Genomic DNA, 15,372 nt, shown 5'->3' with positions numbered 1-15,372 from the left:
ACCAACGAGATACGAAGAAACGTGATGCTCATGTTCATACACACGTGATGCCGTCCAATGACGCTCGTTTTATAAGCTATATACCCTTCTGCAATGTTGCATCGTGCATGTCCGTGCGTTCTGTATGTGGGGCGAGTTAATTCTTCCCGATGCCACCACATCTACCCCACACGGAGAAGGAAAGTTCACAAATCGAATGGACAGGCAAAACGAATTCTTCGTCCTGATCGTGTTGTATACTTTCTTGGTGGTGATAATGCATCGGGTAAGTTAGGTGTAAAAGAAGTGCTAGGTTGACTGCATGAAGTGGGGGTAGCAGATGTGTCAGGTGTTTTGGTGCAGGTAGGAACAGAAAAGTTCGTCTCTACGTATGCAGGTTTTACGCGGTCTGTACTCACTACTACTTCCTTATTTCCAACCGTTAGTGTCAAAGTTTTCTCATTACGGCTAACTAAAGGGTAAGGACTAGAGTATGGGGGCTGCAAAGAAGGCTTCACAGGGTCAGCTCTCAGAAAAACTTGGGAGTCAGTTGCCAAGTCTTTGAAAACAACTACTTTCTCTTGACTATGGCGGGAGGCAGAAACAGGTCTGAGTTCAGCCATTACATTCCTTAAATTATTTGCAAAATCAGAAGGATCAACTGGAGTAGAAGAACTGGGCGAAGAAGCAACCATTTCTCCAGGGAGGCGTAGAGGCTCCCCAAAAACTAGTTCGGCGAGGGAAGCTTTCAGATCTTCCTTTAGAACCACACGCATGCCAAGTAACACTAGGGGTAAGGCTTTAATCCACGTTGCACTGTGACACATCAGTGAAGCTTTTAACTGCCTATGGAGACGCTCCACCATACCGTTAGCGGTGGGGTGGTAAGTGGTTGTACGGATTTTCGTTGTACCAAATAGTGTCGTAAGTCCGCGAAACAGTGTAGACCTGAATTGTCTTCCTTGGTCAATATTTACACAGGTAGGGAGACCAAATCGGGAGATCCAACCACTTATTAGGATATCGACTGTTTCTTCGGCAGTGATTCCGCGCATGGGCCATGCCTCTGACCAGCGGGTAAATCTGTCAACAGCAGCGAGTGCCTTCGCAGACAGGCAGTGGGCCAACAATATCCAAGTGAATTTGGCTTAAACGGCCTGTGGGTGCTCCGAAATTCCCTAAAGGAGATATATTTTGCCTCGTCACTTTATTGCGTTAACACAACAAACAAGCGAGTGTCTTTCTGAATAGATGGCCAAACAAATCTATCTGAAACTAGACAAGAAGTAGCTCGAATGCCTCGATGACTTAAGTTATGGAGCTTGTCAAAGAACTAACGTCGAAAAGGAAGTGTCAAAAACGGGTGGGGTTTTTCACTTGATATATCACATATAATGGTAGTCGTGGTGCCTGGGAGGGTTACTTTTTTAATGTCAGCAACGTACCAGCACGTATTAAGGCTTCGAGTTCGCCATCGTCCGCTTGGATTAGAGCCAGGGCAGCGTAGTCATCTATCTTCTAGTGAGATGGCTTCAACACGAGACATCGCAACGGTGACAACGTTACCTGCTCCCATTATATGTTGAATATCAGGTGTGAACTGCGATATGAAGGACAGATGATTAAGTTGGCCTGGGGGTAGTTTTTCTCTGCGTTGAGAAAATGCATAAAGCAGAGGCTTGTGGTCCCTATATATGGTGCTGTGTTGTGCTTCCAGTATATGGCGGAAATGCTGGACAGCCTCGTACACAGCTAACAGTTCCCTGTAATAGGCCGGCCATATTATATGAAGCGCTGAAAGCTTCTTGCTGCAAAACGCTAGGGGCTGCCAATATGTCCAACTTCCCGTTGCAAACATGCTCCAACTTTAGTATTTGATGCATCGGTAAAAAGACCTAGACGCGCATCTTGCAATGGATCAGAAAGTTGAGTGGTTTGCGCTAAACTTTCTTTGCATTCGTGGAAAGCACTTTGCAATTTTGGATTTCAGGGTACAGGTTTAGAACCCTTAAGCATAGAATTGGCTAAGGCATTCACCAATGGCGCCTGTAATTCAGCCACATATGGCAGGAAACGTCTATAGAAGTTGATGCCCAAGAACCGGCGGAGGCCCTGGACAGTCTTCGGTAGAGGATATTCCAGGAGAGAATGGATTCTCTCTGGAGGAGGTTTTGTACCATCTTCTGAGAGCCGATAGCCCAAGAAGGTTACCTCACTTGTATTAATATTTTAAGGCCACTGCCGCTTCCTTCTGTACCATTACGTTACAGTCGAGGCGATCCTCCTCACAGAAATGTAGTGGACAAAATGGCGTGCGCCGGCTTCATGCAACGCGAACATATGAACTATCACCAAGAGGCAAGTTAATCACCGTTTAGAAGGCGGAGACTTATGAAAGACTATCGGAAAAGAGTTTCATATTGGAACAACTATTGTCTTGAAATATAATTGAATTCAATTAATTCTTACTACTTTGAGAAAGAAGATCGTATTTAAAAAGAAGTAGTCTACTCGGAACCAAGGAAAGGCTGATTATCAAAAAGGAAGAGAAATTTGTATTTAAAATATAAATATTGGTGAATAATTCAATTATTCACAGCTAAAGAATTAGTCAAGACGTGGAGAAACGTATATACATTTCAAATTTAAATATTGGAGGAAAAGAAATATACGGACCAGTGCAAGATCGAAGAGTAAGGGCGAATTCTAGCACTATACGTGGCTGAATATAATCGAGAATAACGGAAATAATATCTAGAAGCACTAGCCAACGTCAAGAAAAAGATCTATTTGATGGGAATAAGCCGTATTTGAGTTCATATAAGAGCGGAATTTCAAGATATAGAAACAAATACTAGCATTTATTCATATCTGCTAATGCTTAAAATGAAAGAATTAGCTAATTATTCTGCCCGTATAATATTGTTTTCTTCTTGCACGGACACCGCCAATATGATGAAAACAGCTTAAGCTGATGGAGGAAGACTGCCCAGGCTACTATGACGAAGACCAAGACTGCGACGCCCAGTAACCAGCTGTGACGTATCCGGAGATGGAATATAACTTCTCAGAGATGGCATAGGGTACAACCAAGAGCCAGCAGCTGACCCACTCGAGTCGAGATAAGAGATAAGTTTCCGATATACAGGGTGAAGCATAATTCGCGCACTCGGGCGTCGCAGCGCAACTCCTCACATGCCAGCAATAAAAAAATGTCTCTTACAAAATTTCGTCTTGCGAGTATATCCGGCAAAAAACGGCGTTGAAGAGTAGCAATCTGGCAACACTGTAACCACATGTAGGGTAACTACCTCTGTCAGCAGAAGTTAGTCGTACTGTGCAGTTGGTGCAGTGGATAGAGTTTTGGGTTAGCATGCAGGAGGTCGAGTGGTCGATCCTGGGTTGAGGCGTATGTTTTTTATTTCGTAAATGTAGTCCAGGTGGTATGGTATCTGGCATCTTAATCGTCAACAGCGATTGCAGTGGGTCCTCTAGAAACCATTTGCACTTACATACTACGATCCTAGAAATGGACGAACAATTGTTTTCATTCGTCAGCTTTGAAAGGCGCCCTTTCCACGTCGTGGGCGTGAATTTATTCGCAGCACTTCATCTACTAGATGTGAAACCTGTTTGTTTCAGCTGTCTATTTCTATTAGTCTAACCAGGTATTTGTTGTTTCTGCGTTACAAAATGTTGTAAATGTAGGATACATGTGACCTCAGAAACGGTGTCTTACTGTATTACAGTAGGTAATGTCAGATGGAAATTAGCAAATAAAAATGCGCCTCAACCCAGGATCGAACCATCGACCTCCTGCATACCAACCAAAAACTCTATCCACTGCACCAACTGTGCAACACGGCGAAAACGTGCTGACAGCGATAGTTACCCTACATATGGTTACAGTGTTGCCAGATTGTTATTCTTCAACGTCCCTTTTCTACCGGATATACTCGCAAGACGAAAATTTGTAAGAGACATTTTTTTATTGCTGGCATGTGAGGAGTCGCGCTGTGACGCCCGAGTGCTCGAATTACGCTTCACCCTGTATATTAAGAATTAATAGTAGCGTGATTAGCTGCCACCCCCGGAGGTCCGGGTTCGATTCCCGGCTCTGCCACGAAATTTGAAAAGTGGTACGAGGGGTGGAACGGGGTCCACTCAGCCTCGGGAGGTCAACTGAGTAGAGGTGGGTTCGATTCCCACCTCAGCCATCCTCGAAGTGGTTTTCCGTGGTTTCCCACTTCTCCTCCAGGCGAATGCCGGGATGGTACCTAACTTAAGGCCACGGCCGTTTCCTTCCCTCTTCCTTCCCTATCCCTTCCAATCTTCCCATACCTCCACAAGGCCCCTGTTCAGCATAGCAGGTGAGGCCGCCTGGGCGAGGTACTGGTCATTCTCCCCAGTTGTATCCCCCGACGAAGAGTCTGAAGCTCCGGGACACTGCCCTTGAGGCGGTAGAGGTAGGATCCCTCGCTGAGTCCGAGGGAAAAGCCGAACCTGGAGGGTAAACAGATGATGATGATGATGAATATTAGTTGTATTAAATGAAAAGCAATTGAGTGTAACGTATAAACGGATTATATGTGCCAAATTGTGAATGTCAGTGTTAGATCTTTAAGCAGTTAACCGCGAGTGTGTGCCAATTTAAGTACGGTAGCAGATATAACCAAAATGTAATTATAGGTTATTGTCAACATACGTGAAGTGTGTATATCAATTTTAACATTCCAATCTACAAGGAAAGTTTATTTAACTATGAAATGGGGGAGGTTGAAAACAGTAGACATGAATTGCAGAATATAACCTAATTTTTGAGTAAACCAAATCGACAGATTATACGAAGCGATGGATTATATTGGGAATGCGCATTTTATAAGAAGAATATATCGTCGAGGGAGTATCGAACCATAACAGAAATAATATTTAGTGGAAACGAAATGAGAATATATATGTTCAGGTAGATTAATAAGAAGAGGTAGGGCCTATATGTGAAATGTGTAGTAATGAAAGTATTGTGATATATTTTATTTTTTTGTCGTAAGGTTAAAGGAAGGAAGTAGTAATTTATCCATGTGATAGATATTGATAATCCATGATAAATAAAATGAAAGCTATGAGGTAAGTCATGTTGATGTGAATATTGAGTTACAGACTAGCTGATTTAATGTCGATTGGTGATATAACGTGAAAGATTATGTATGGTTATTGAGTTTAGGATACTTATCGGTGTATATGTAGGGACATTAAGAGTTATCAGCCTACAGAACGAGAATGTTTCCCAGAATAAAATGTAGTTTGAGGAATTATATTACGTCGAAGTATTGGCAAAGCGGTGGATGAAATAAGAGTAGACATTGTTAATAGTAGCACATATGTAAATGAGTGGCACAATTTCAGAGTTAGTATCGATAGGCTATTTTATTAGAGGCACTTATAGATTATGCATATGATTTCCAATGTCAAATACGAATTGATATAACATTGTCTAGTTAGTACTCCTAATTATAATAGTATTTAAGAGTGTGGTAATCGTTTAAAGCCACAATGAGGAAACTTGTTAATTATCTCGTAAGTCGAACACGAAAACCCAAATACCAAATATGATGAATCCTCCACATCCCAACCAAAATAAAGAATACGACCTTGTGAACAATATCCCTAAGAGCAATATTTATGCGAAATGATGGATATAATTAATTCAGTGAACAATTAATGGCAAATGATTAATGTAAGAATACAAAAGACACAATTCCAATTATATCGACAAAAATAATCTATGTATATAAGATGGTTAATTAACTTATTTTCATTTTCTTTTCTCTACAACATATATTTCAATTTTATTTTCTTCCATTCGAAGTTAGCATGCTAATAAACTAGTGTAAGGATTATTTCTAAGTTTTATTCTGAAATATAGGTAATGATATATAGCTATAAGGTAATATAACTATTAATGACGGATTATTGAGGTGATATAACGAATGATGAAGTGCATTGATAGAGTTTGGGGGTTAAACAATGTTTTAATGCACATGATCTTATTCTTCAACGGAAACTGCGATAATATTATTACATTTTAAGGATGAACTTAATATTTTACCCTGAGGAGCTGGCGGGAATATAGACCCCAATCAACCGATATAACGTTATACTTCCTTTTCCTCGTCCTTTCTTGTACCATCGTCGCCATAAGACCTATCTGTGTTGGCGCGACTTAAAAAGCAAAATAGCACTTAATATGCACTTGGATGGATTTATGACTACACCATAATCGGCTAATCTCTGGAAAAGTACGAGGAGAGGGGTGCATACGATCTTCACCATCCCGTGATAACACGAAGATATCATCAATATACGGGAAACAGAAGTTTGAATCCCTAGTGACCTCATCCATAAAACGCTGGAAACTTTGTCATCGATTTCGTAAACCAAATGACATATGGGGAAATTCAAACAGCCCGAAAGGTGTCGTTATGGCTGTTTTGCAAATGTCATTGAGATGAATCGGGATCTGTTTGTAGGCCTTGATAAGGTCAAACGTACTGAAAATGGTTGACCCAGAAATGTTATGGCAAAAATCTCCTATGTGTCGTAGCGTCCTAGCGTTCAATGCCTGGTAATCGCCACATGGACGCCATGAGTTGTCTCGCTTAGGTGCAAGGTGCAAAGGTTGGGACCAGGGACTATTAGAATGTCTCGCTGTACCACACCTTACCATGTCCTCGAATTCTTTCTCCGCTATCTGCAATTTTTGAGGTCCCAGACGACAAGGTCGACAAAAGACCGGTGGTCCTTCGGTTGTCCTAATGTGATGTACAGTACTGAATTTAATATCACGTTGGACCCCAGGTGGGAGAGTAATGGAGTGAAAATCAGCGAGAAACATGCCAAAAGGTGAGTCGGTGGACACTGAAGCAGTCTTTACACTGGCCTGCTCGAGAGAGGCTACAGATGCCTTAACGTGCAGGCCGGTGGTGCCGTCGAGGAGTCATTTGTTACGGCAGTCAGGGAGTAAGGTATAACAAGCCAGAAAATCGGAACCAATGAGGGCTGTGCTAACATCAGCAATGACAAATTACCAGCGAAAGTCACAACTTAAACCAATGTTGAGGTTCATGGGAAGACTACCATACGTCCTAATTGTACAACCATTTGCAGCGCTAAGCTCATACACGGAAGGTATGCAAGTGCTTCACAGAAGCTTACGTGGGTAACAACAAAGTTCAGATCCGGTGTCAATAGGAAATTTTGCTTTGGTATTCTGATCAAAAATAAACAGACGGCGGTCCGATGTAGAACAGACAGTTGCCGTATTCACTGGCTGTTCGTTCCGTTTCCAACCTGCCGGGAACAAGGACTAGTACATTTTACAGCTTTATTTTGGAACTTTTTATGGTACCAACAAAACCGGCCCTGTGGCGTAAGGGAACGTTCACGGCTTTTAGATCTCCTCCTACGGTGACTTCAGCCTCGGGGCTGGTTACGTGCCACGGCATCGACTTTACGTGTCAATTCCTCCATCTGGACAACGAAAGTGTTCTGCACAGCTATAGCATGTACGGCTAAGTGGCTACATGGTGGTGTGACATTAGGTGAATGTTCCAAGATCTTGTCTGCGACCTCTGCTATATCAGCTAGAGGCATTAACTGGGCCTCTAATATAGCCTGCAAGTGCTGTGGTAGTCGACGCATGAAAAGTTGTTTTAATATACTTTCGTCATGAAGTGAGTTACCGGCTAATGACTTTAAGTGACGTAAAAACTGTGATAGTTTCCTATCACTGAGTTCTTCGACACCAAGAAGCTGACGAACTCGTTGCCCTTGGGATACGGAAAGCCGAAGAACTAGTTCAGACTTTAGTTTTTGTAACGTCCTGTGGCAGTAGAGTTAATGACAATGTCTTCTACCTCGGCTATTACCTTGGTGTCATGCTGTGAAATAACATTATCAAATTTAGTCTGGTCGGCCGTAATGCCTGCGAGCCTGAATTGAGTCTCAACTTAGGCGAACCAAACAGTTAGTCTGTCATACCAAAATGATGGTAACTTGGCAGAGATTTTGGCAACTTGGCCAACGCTGCTAGACGTAACAACGGTACCAGCAGACTCATGCTCCTGGAGCCGGGCTAGTAATGCTTCGTCCTGCTCTTGCAAAGTATTCGTCAAAGCAATGAGTTGTAGGAGTTGGTTCTGTAAGTTGTTATTTTGTTCCTCTAAAGCTTTAAATTGATCCTCCGTTATAATCAAGGTAGGTACACAATACAGGAGCAAAAAGGAAAAGAATTCTGAAAATACCAGACAAGATTACAAAGAAGTATTCAGAGCTACGACGTGTAGTTGTGTTTGCAGGTGAATGACGGTGTGTGAGGATGAGCAGCACCACAAATTTACAAACAGCCTGAGACAATCTTATAGGTTTGCTGGAAACGATTATTATGCAGGTACAACATGACAAGAGATTCACAAACATACAGTATATACTATGATAAGTTAACAAAATTATCTTGTGGAGATTATACATTGATTTAGGTTATATATGAAAATAATAAGCATACCATGGGTTCCAATGTCCGTTTTAAATCTTGAGGAATGTCCATATAATGCAATTGTATGTTAAACCTGCAATGTAACAACTTAAAAAGTAATAAAAGGCACGATTAATTTTTATGGAAAATGTTACTTACAACAATTCAATCAGTTGTAAGTATTGAGGAGTAGACTATTATGAAGTATTTGTACATATTTGAACAACAAATAAGGTAGGCATATGTCGTGGAATAGTATGTATCTTAGGCCTTATTTATAAAAAGAGAAGGAAAATGCACAAACAATTGCTGGATTACGTACATCAATTGAACACAAAAATTGTAATCCTGATTAGAAAACTATGCACTGTCCATTGTATAGATTTCTTTGTAATGTTCGTACAACTTCACAACGAAGTATGGTAACATACCGTAATCTTTGGTGAAGCATGTGGTCCAAGATAGGTTATGGTATGAGCATGTTCTATATACACGGGGTCACCATTTATGGAGTCTTGGTTAAGGCGGCTCCACCTCGTTTCCATAAATAAATCAGCCCTCATCGATAACAGGTTTATTTACACACAGTCACTACATACAGTTTTAGTACACTTTTGCGAATAAGATACATTGATTACACCATCGAGACAAGAAGAGACGTAATGCAAATGCTCATACACACTCGACGCCGAATGACGCTTGTTCAAGAAGCTATACACCCTGGTGTAATGTTGCATCGTTGCACGAGGGTGAGTTCTGCATGTTGGGCGAGTTCATTCTTTCCGATGCCACCACAAGTTTTAACATTGAACTCTCGTAGTAGAACAAAGCATAAATCATTATTTCTATCATTTTTAACATGCAACATTTAAAGTTTCAATCTTCCCTCTCATGTTTAAGGTCGGGCCACCAGGTGCGCCATTGTAAACATGTCTCTCAGTTTAGTACGGGAGAATACGGAAGTGTCCAGTTCCAGTATTGTCTATAGTGTATTTGTATTAAGCGAGTTACGACTACAAGAATATGAATCGAGTCAAGAAATAATAAACATAACCCACACCTCACAACACTGAAATAAAAACAATTCAATCAAATGTTTTTTTCTTGTACACTCACTGCACACATATTTCATTCCCCCACATAAATGATATCAGTAAAGGACTGTAATCACAGATAAGGCTATTTGCGATCGATGTTATGCTGTATGGAGTAGTAAATAAGTAACGGGTTTACGAGCGACAACAAGTGCAATAGCCTTTGCCATAATATATATATATATACACATTATTAAATGGAAGAGCACACACTGCATAGCATATGTAATCATCCTATAGGACATGGACTTTATTCTAAACGGGTTTTATTAAAGTATAAAATATTTCTAATATATATGTGGACAAAATTACTAACACAAATGCGGTATATTCTTTAGTTAGAAAACATCATAGCTGCAACACAAGGAATGAGTGTAAAAATGTGTAGAAAGATTCAAGAAATAAGTTAATTCTAGTCCTAGTTAGTGAATTGAACACCGCGGATGACGTCCCCCACAGTTAATTTAATAGTCATAGTTAAAATATTTCTTAGTTCATAAAGGAGTATGTGTATGATTTTCTTGTTATTTGTTCAACCTTCTGACGTATAACCCCTCATGTTTACAAATTTACTTGATTTAGGAACTGGAAAAATCCAAAGAAAAGCAGCTCGATTTGTTCTGTGCGATTTCCGACAAAAGACTAGCGTTACAAAAATGTTGCAAAGTTTGGGCTGGGAAGACTTGGGAGAAAGGAGACGAGCTGCTCGACTAAGTGGTATGTTCCAAGCTGTCAGTGGAGAGGTGGCGTAGGAGGGCATCAGTAGACGAATAAGTTTGGGTGGTGTCTTAAAAGTAGGAAAGATCACAATATGAAGATAAAGTTGGAATTCAAGAGGACAAATTGGGGCAAATATTTATTTATAGGAAGGGGAGTTAGGGATTGGACTAACTTACAAAGGGAGATGTTCAATAAATTTCCAATTTCTTTGCAATCATTTAAGAAAAGGCTAGGAAAAACAACAGATAGGGAATCTGCCACCTGGGCGACTGCCCTAAATGCAGATCAGTAGTGGTTGATTGAACACCAACTGCTGTCAACAATCGAAGTCGATAACAATGGATATCTGACAGTAGAAATAAATAATAGTCAGTAGGCGAATACGGACTTCGTGCGCACGCTGTATACCATCTATTGTAGAGATAGGTCACACGATGAGCACGGGGATGTGGCCGTGCAGATTAAGTGTAAACTTACTCACCACGTCATTGACCCCTCTCCTAATGATGGTATTGAATCCCTCGGTATCGATGTTGGACATAATGACTATATAATCGCTTTTTCGCGGCCTATTTACCTCCCAAAACTGCGAAACATTTTGCGGAATTACACACTATATTAACCAAATCGTTGCATGTCCCTTCTATTATAGCTGGTGACTGATGACTTAAATGTCAAGTATCCAGATTGGAACTAACGATTATCTAATTCTAAGGGAAGAATACTACAAAGATAGAAGGAAAATGACGTTGGGATATTTGCTCCTATGGAAACTACTATTTATCCTACCAATGGAGCGCTCCCTGATTTCATTGATGTAAGAGTAACTGAATTTTATAACAGTACTATTCGAATTACAGTACCAAGGGAACTAAATTCGGGTCAAGATCCCATTATTTCCAGTCTTACATGGGTTAGGTTACATGAACCATCTATTCCGTTGTTGAATTCATCTTCGGATTATAACGAGTTCACTTGGCATATCAATAAAAATTAAAAACCTTTCGACGTATACAGCAGCGATGATATTGACCGGGTTAGCATCTTTCGAATAAGATGCGAAATGCCCGTAAATACGTTCAAAATGCTGCTAAAAATTCCATTTCGAATGATATACGCATCAATGACAATGACAGTCATACTCCCACAAATCATGGCGGGAATGCGATACGTAAAAATAATTCCCAGAATAATAATAATAATAATAATAATAATAATAATAATAATAATAATAATAATAATAATAATATACCCGTGTGGGGATTTACCGGTTACCTCCATCGGGCGCTTCCCATTGGAATTGGGGAAGCTCGCTGGCTCTGCCGCCAGCAGAGTCGGAGGGTAGTAGGGAAATAAAATACCACGTGAAAAAAAACTGGTCCGTTACCAGGGTTATGGCGAAGACTGGTAAATGACCAGAAGCCAGAAAACATCTTGAGGCAACCTCTAGGGCTAACAACCCTAGTTGTAAAAGGATGGGTACCCGTCCAAAGCAAAGTCAAGTCAAAAAGCATGATGGCACAACATTTCAAGAAACATACCCCAGGGGGTAAATCTTCGGATAAATCCCTCGTCGCGAACGCCACGGCGCACGAGTCTCGTTCGGATTCTGGGGGAGACTCGACATCATGCAAGAGACGAGTCGGAGCGTCTCGGTGTACCCCGAAGAGTCAAAAACTCAGGACAAAATCTAAAACCTTTCTAGTAACTTTCAACATAAATTCACTTACACAAACCGGCAAGCTGAAAACCCTCACCAAAGCTCTTCACGAAAAGCAGATATCCATAATGGCCCTACAGGAAACAAGGTACCCAGATGAAGAGATTTTTGAATCCGAAGGCTACCGATTTTTCAAGAGCAAAGCGCAAAGAGGAATCCTCAATGGAGCTGTGATGCTTGGAACCGCGTTTGCTGTTAGAACCAATATCCTTAAATCGGTTGCAAATTTCGAACCTGTGAATGACAGATTGTCTATACTCACAATTAAATGCGCGAACAAAACCTACGCCCTAGTTAACGCACATACTCCTACAAACGATAAGAACAAGTCTCATCCAGACGAAGTTGATAATTTCTAGGACCTACTGGATGAAAAATTAAACAAAATCCCCAAACACCATGTCAAGCTTCTTTTGGGTGACTTCAATGCCCAACTAGGTCGTGAACAGAAGTACAAGAAAGTTATAGGAAATTGCCTTGCTCACAAAAGCATCAATCCCAACGGCAAAAGACTGGTGTCCATTTGCGAAAATCACAACCTGCAGGTCATGTCGACCCAATTTCGCCATCTACCCAGAAAGCAAATGATTTGGCGTTCTCCCGTCCAAGCTCTCGGAGAGTTCCAAATTGATCATGTTGCAATCTCCAGGAGAAACAGCCCTGAGATTATGAATGTCAAGGTAAAGAAAGGCATCAATGTGGCCTCAGATCATTATGTCTCTTATCAAATTCAAACCAATTCCCGCAAACACAAGGAAGACAACCAAACAGATTACACGCTTCGACAATGATAAACTTCGGCAAAGGGTCGAGGAGTTCCAGGAGAAGGCTAGACCAAATGACTGTGACTTTAACAATGCTAAAAGTCTCCTTGTTGAGGCCGCCAAAGACGTTGCAGAAATCAAGAGAAGCAAAAAGCATGCCTGGTGAAATGGTACCTGCGAATCAGTCCTCCAAGAAAGACTCAATGCGTGGAAACAGTACTACTCTACGAAATCAGAAAATGATTGGAAAACCTACAAAACCCACCGTGCCCAAGCAGCTAGGGTGTTCAGAACTGAGAAACATAAATACGAAAAATCTCTCATTGAAAAGATAGAACAAAACTTTAGGAAGAATGAAAGCAGAGAGTACTACAGCGCCTTAAAACCAAACTCACTGGCTATAAACCACCATCTCTATGCTTTGAGAGAAAGGACGGCACACTGGCGACGTCAAATGAAGAAAATTGCAGCATTCTGGCAGATTACTTCAAAAATTTACTTAATTGCTCTAAACCGCAAAGCGTCATTGACACCAAGGCACTCTTACTCAGGTATCCAGATTCCAGACCACCCGACAGAGATGAAATCAAGCGCCACATTGCCCGTCTCAAAAATAACAAAGCGCCGGGGGAAGACTCAGTAGTAGCAGAACTATGGAAATATGGCCCAGAGGAATCACTTGATATCTTGCAAAAGCAAATAGAAGAAATTTGGATCAAGGAGACCCTACCCGAAGATTGGAAAATAGCTTTGATCCATCCATTACACAAAAAAGGCAGCATGAAGAACATCAACAACTACAGAGGAATATCTTTGCTACCCGTGACTTACAAAATTCTATCACTTGCCATCCTGGAGCGTTTGGAAGCACAAGTCGAACATCAAATAGGTGAATACCAAGAAGGGTTCAGAAAAGTTCGCTAAGAGCTGAACAGATCCAAAATCTTAAAACGATCATCAAATATTGTACACTAAGGTCCAAGCAGTAAATATCTGTCTTTGTGGTCTTTAAGAAAGCGTACGACTCCATTGACCGGGAAGTCCTGCTAAACATCTTAAATGAATTTGGAGTTGATTTGAAACTGCTGGCATTAATTAGAGCCACCCTGACCGATACAAAATCCAAGGTGAAGTTCCACGGATGTCTCTCGCATTCCTTTAACATCAAAACAGGAGTCCGAAAAGATGATGGGCTATCTCCGATACTCTTCAACTGTGTTCTTGAAAAGATCATGAGAACCTGGCGGGTGAGATTACAGGAAACCAACTACAGTCCATTGAGAATGGGGACCAAATCCAAGGGGATCGCAACAGACTGCTTAGCATTTGCCGATGATATTCCTGTTCCCTCAAACGACATAGAAACCGCTAGAGCTCAAGTTGAAATTTTAAAGGAAATTGCCGAACAAACTGGTTTGCAGATATCGTTTGAGAAAATAGAAGTAATGACTATCATCAAAGAGGCTCCACCAAATCTCCGTACAAAATACGAGGACATCACCCGAGTAGACAAATTCAAATACCTGGGTGAGATCATCATGAAAAATGGACTGGACAAAAAAGCACTTCAGGAGCGAGTACGCAAACCGGAAATAGCCTACCAAACATCCAGCACAATCTACAACAAAAAATGCCTTTTCCAAAACACCAAGATACGTCACTATGAAACAGTTCTGAAGCCAGTAGTTCTATAGGCAGCCGAAACCCTGTCTCTAAATGCCAACAAAGGACTCCTTGAAGAACTGGAAAATAGAGAACGCAAAATTGTGAGAGGAATCTTGGGATCAAAGTACAGAAATGGAATCCATCAAAAGAGATCCAACAAGGAAGTCTACAGCAAAATAGAGAAAATTACCGACACAATCAGAAAAAGACGGGCACGATTTTACGGTCATCTGAAAAGAATGGACGGAAGAAAGTTAACTAAAGAAATCTCACTTTTTTTATTCAAACCCCAAAACCACAATTCCCTGGTTTAGAAATACCAAAGAAGACCTGCAAATGCTACATATCTCAGCGGAAGACGCCCTTAACAGAGATCTCTTCCGCAAGAAAATATTGACGAACGGGCTAAACCGAGACGAGCAGCCGAAGAGAAGACACGGTGCCCCTTGGACAGAGGAGCGTAAGCAGGCACACTCACAAAGAATGAGGGAAATTTGGGCTCTAAAGAAGGCCAAGTTCAGTGTCAAATGCAACAAGACTTAACGTGGTCCTTGATGGCCCCAGCGAATTATATATATATATATATATATATATATATATATATATATTATATGAGGAAAACCTACAACCTGTTTCCCAGTCATTGACCGGGTCGGGGATGTAATGAATGAAACATATATATAGGCTGTTATTACAATGGTGTCGCCACTTCCAAGGTGATTTATTACTGAGTGATAAATGCTATGAAATGATAATGGAGAGTGTTGCTGGAATGAAAGATGACAGGGAAAACCGGAGTACCCGGAGAAAAACCTGTCCCGCCTCCGCTTTGTCCAGCACAAATCTCACATGGAGTGACCGGGATTTGAACCACGGTATCCAGCGGTGAGAGGCCGACAC

The sequence above is a fragment of the Anabrus simplex genome, chromosome 1 (genome assembly GCF_040414725.1).
Source record: "Anabrus simplex isolate iqAnaSimp1 chromosome 1, ASM4041472v1, whole genome shotgun sequence".
In the NCBI taxonomy this organism is placed as follows: Eukaryota; Metazoa; Arthropoda; class Insecta; order Orthoptera; family Tettigoniidae; genus Anabrus; species Anabrus simplex.
This window is presented reverse-complemented; position numbering follows the sequence as displayed.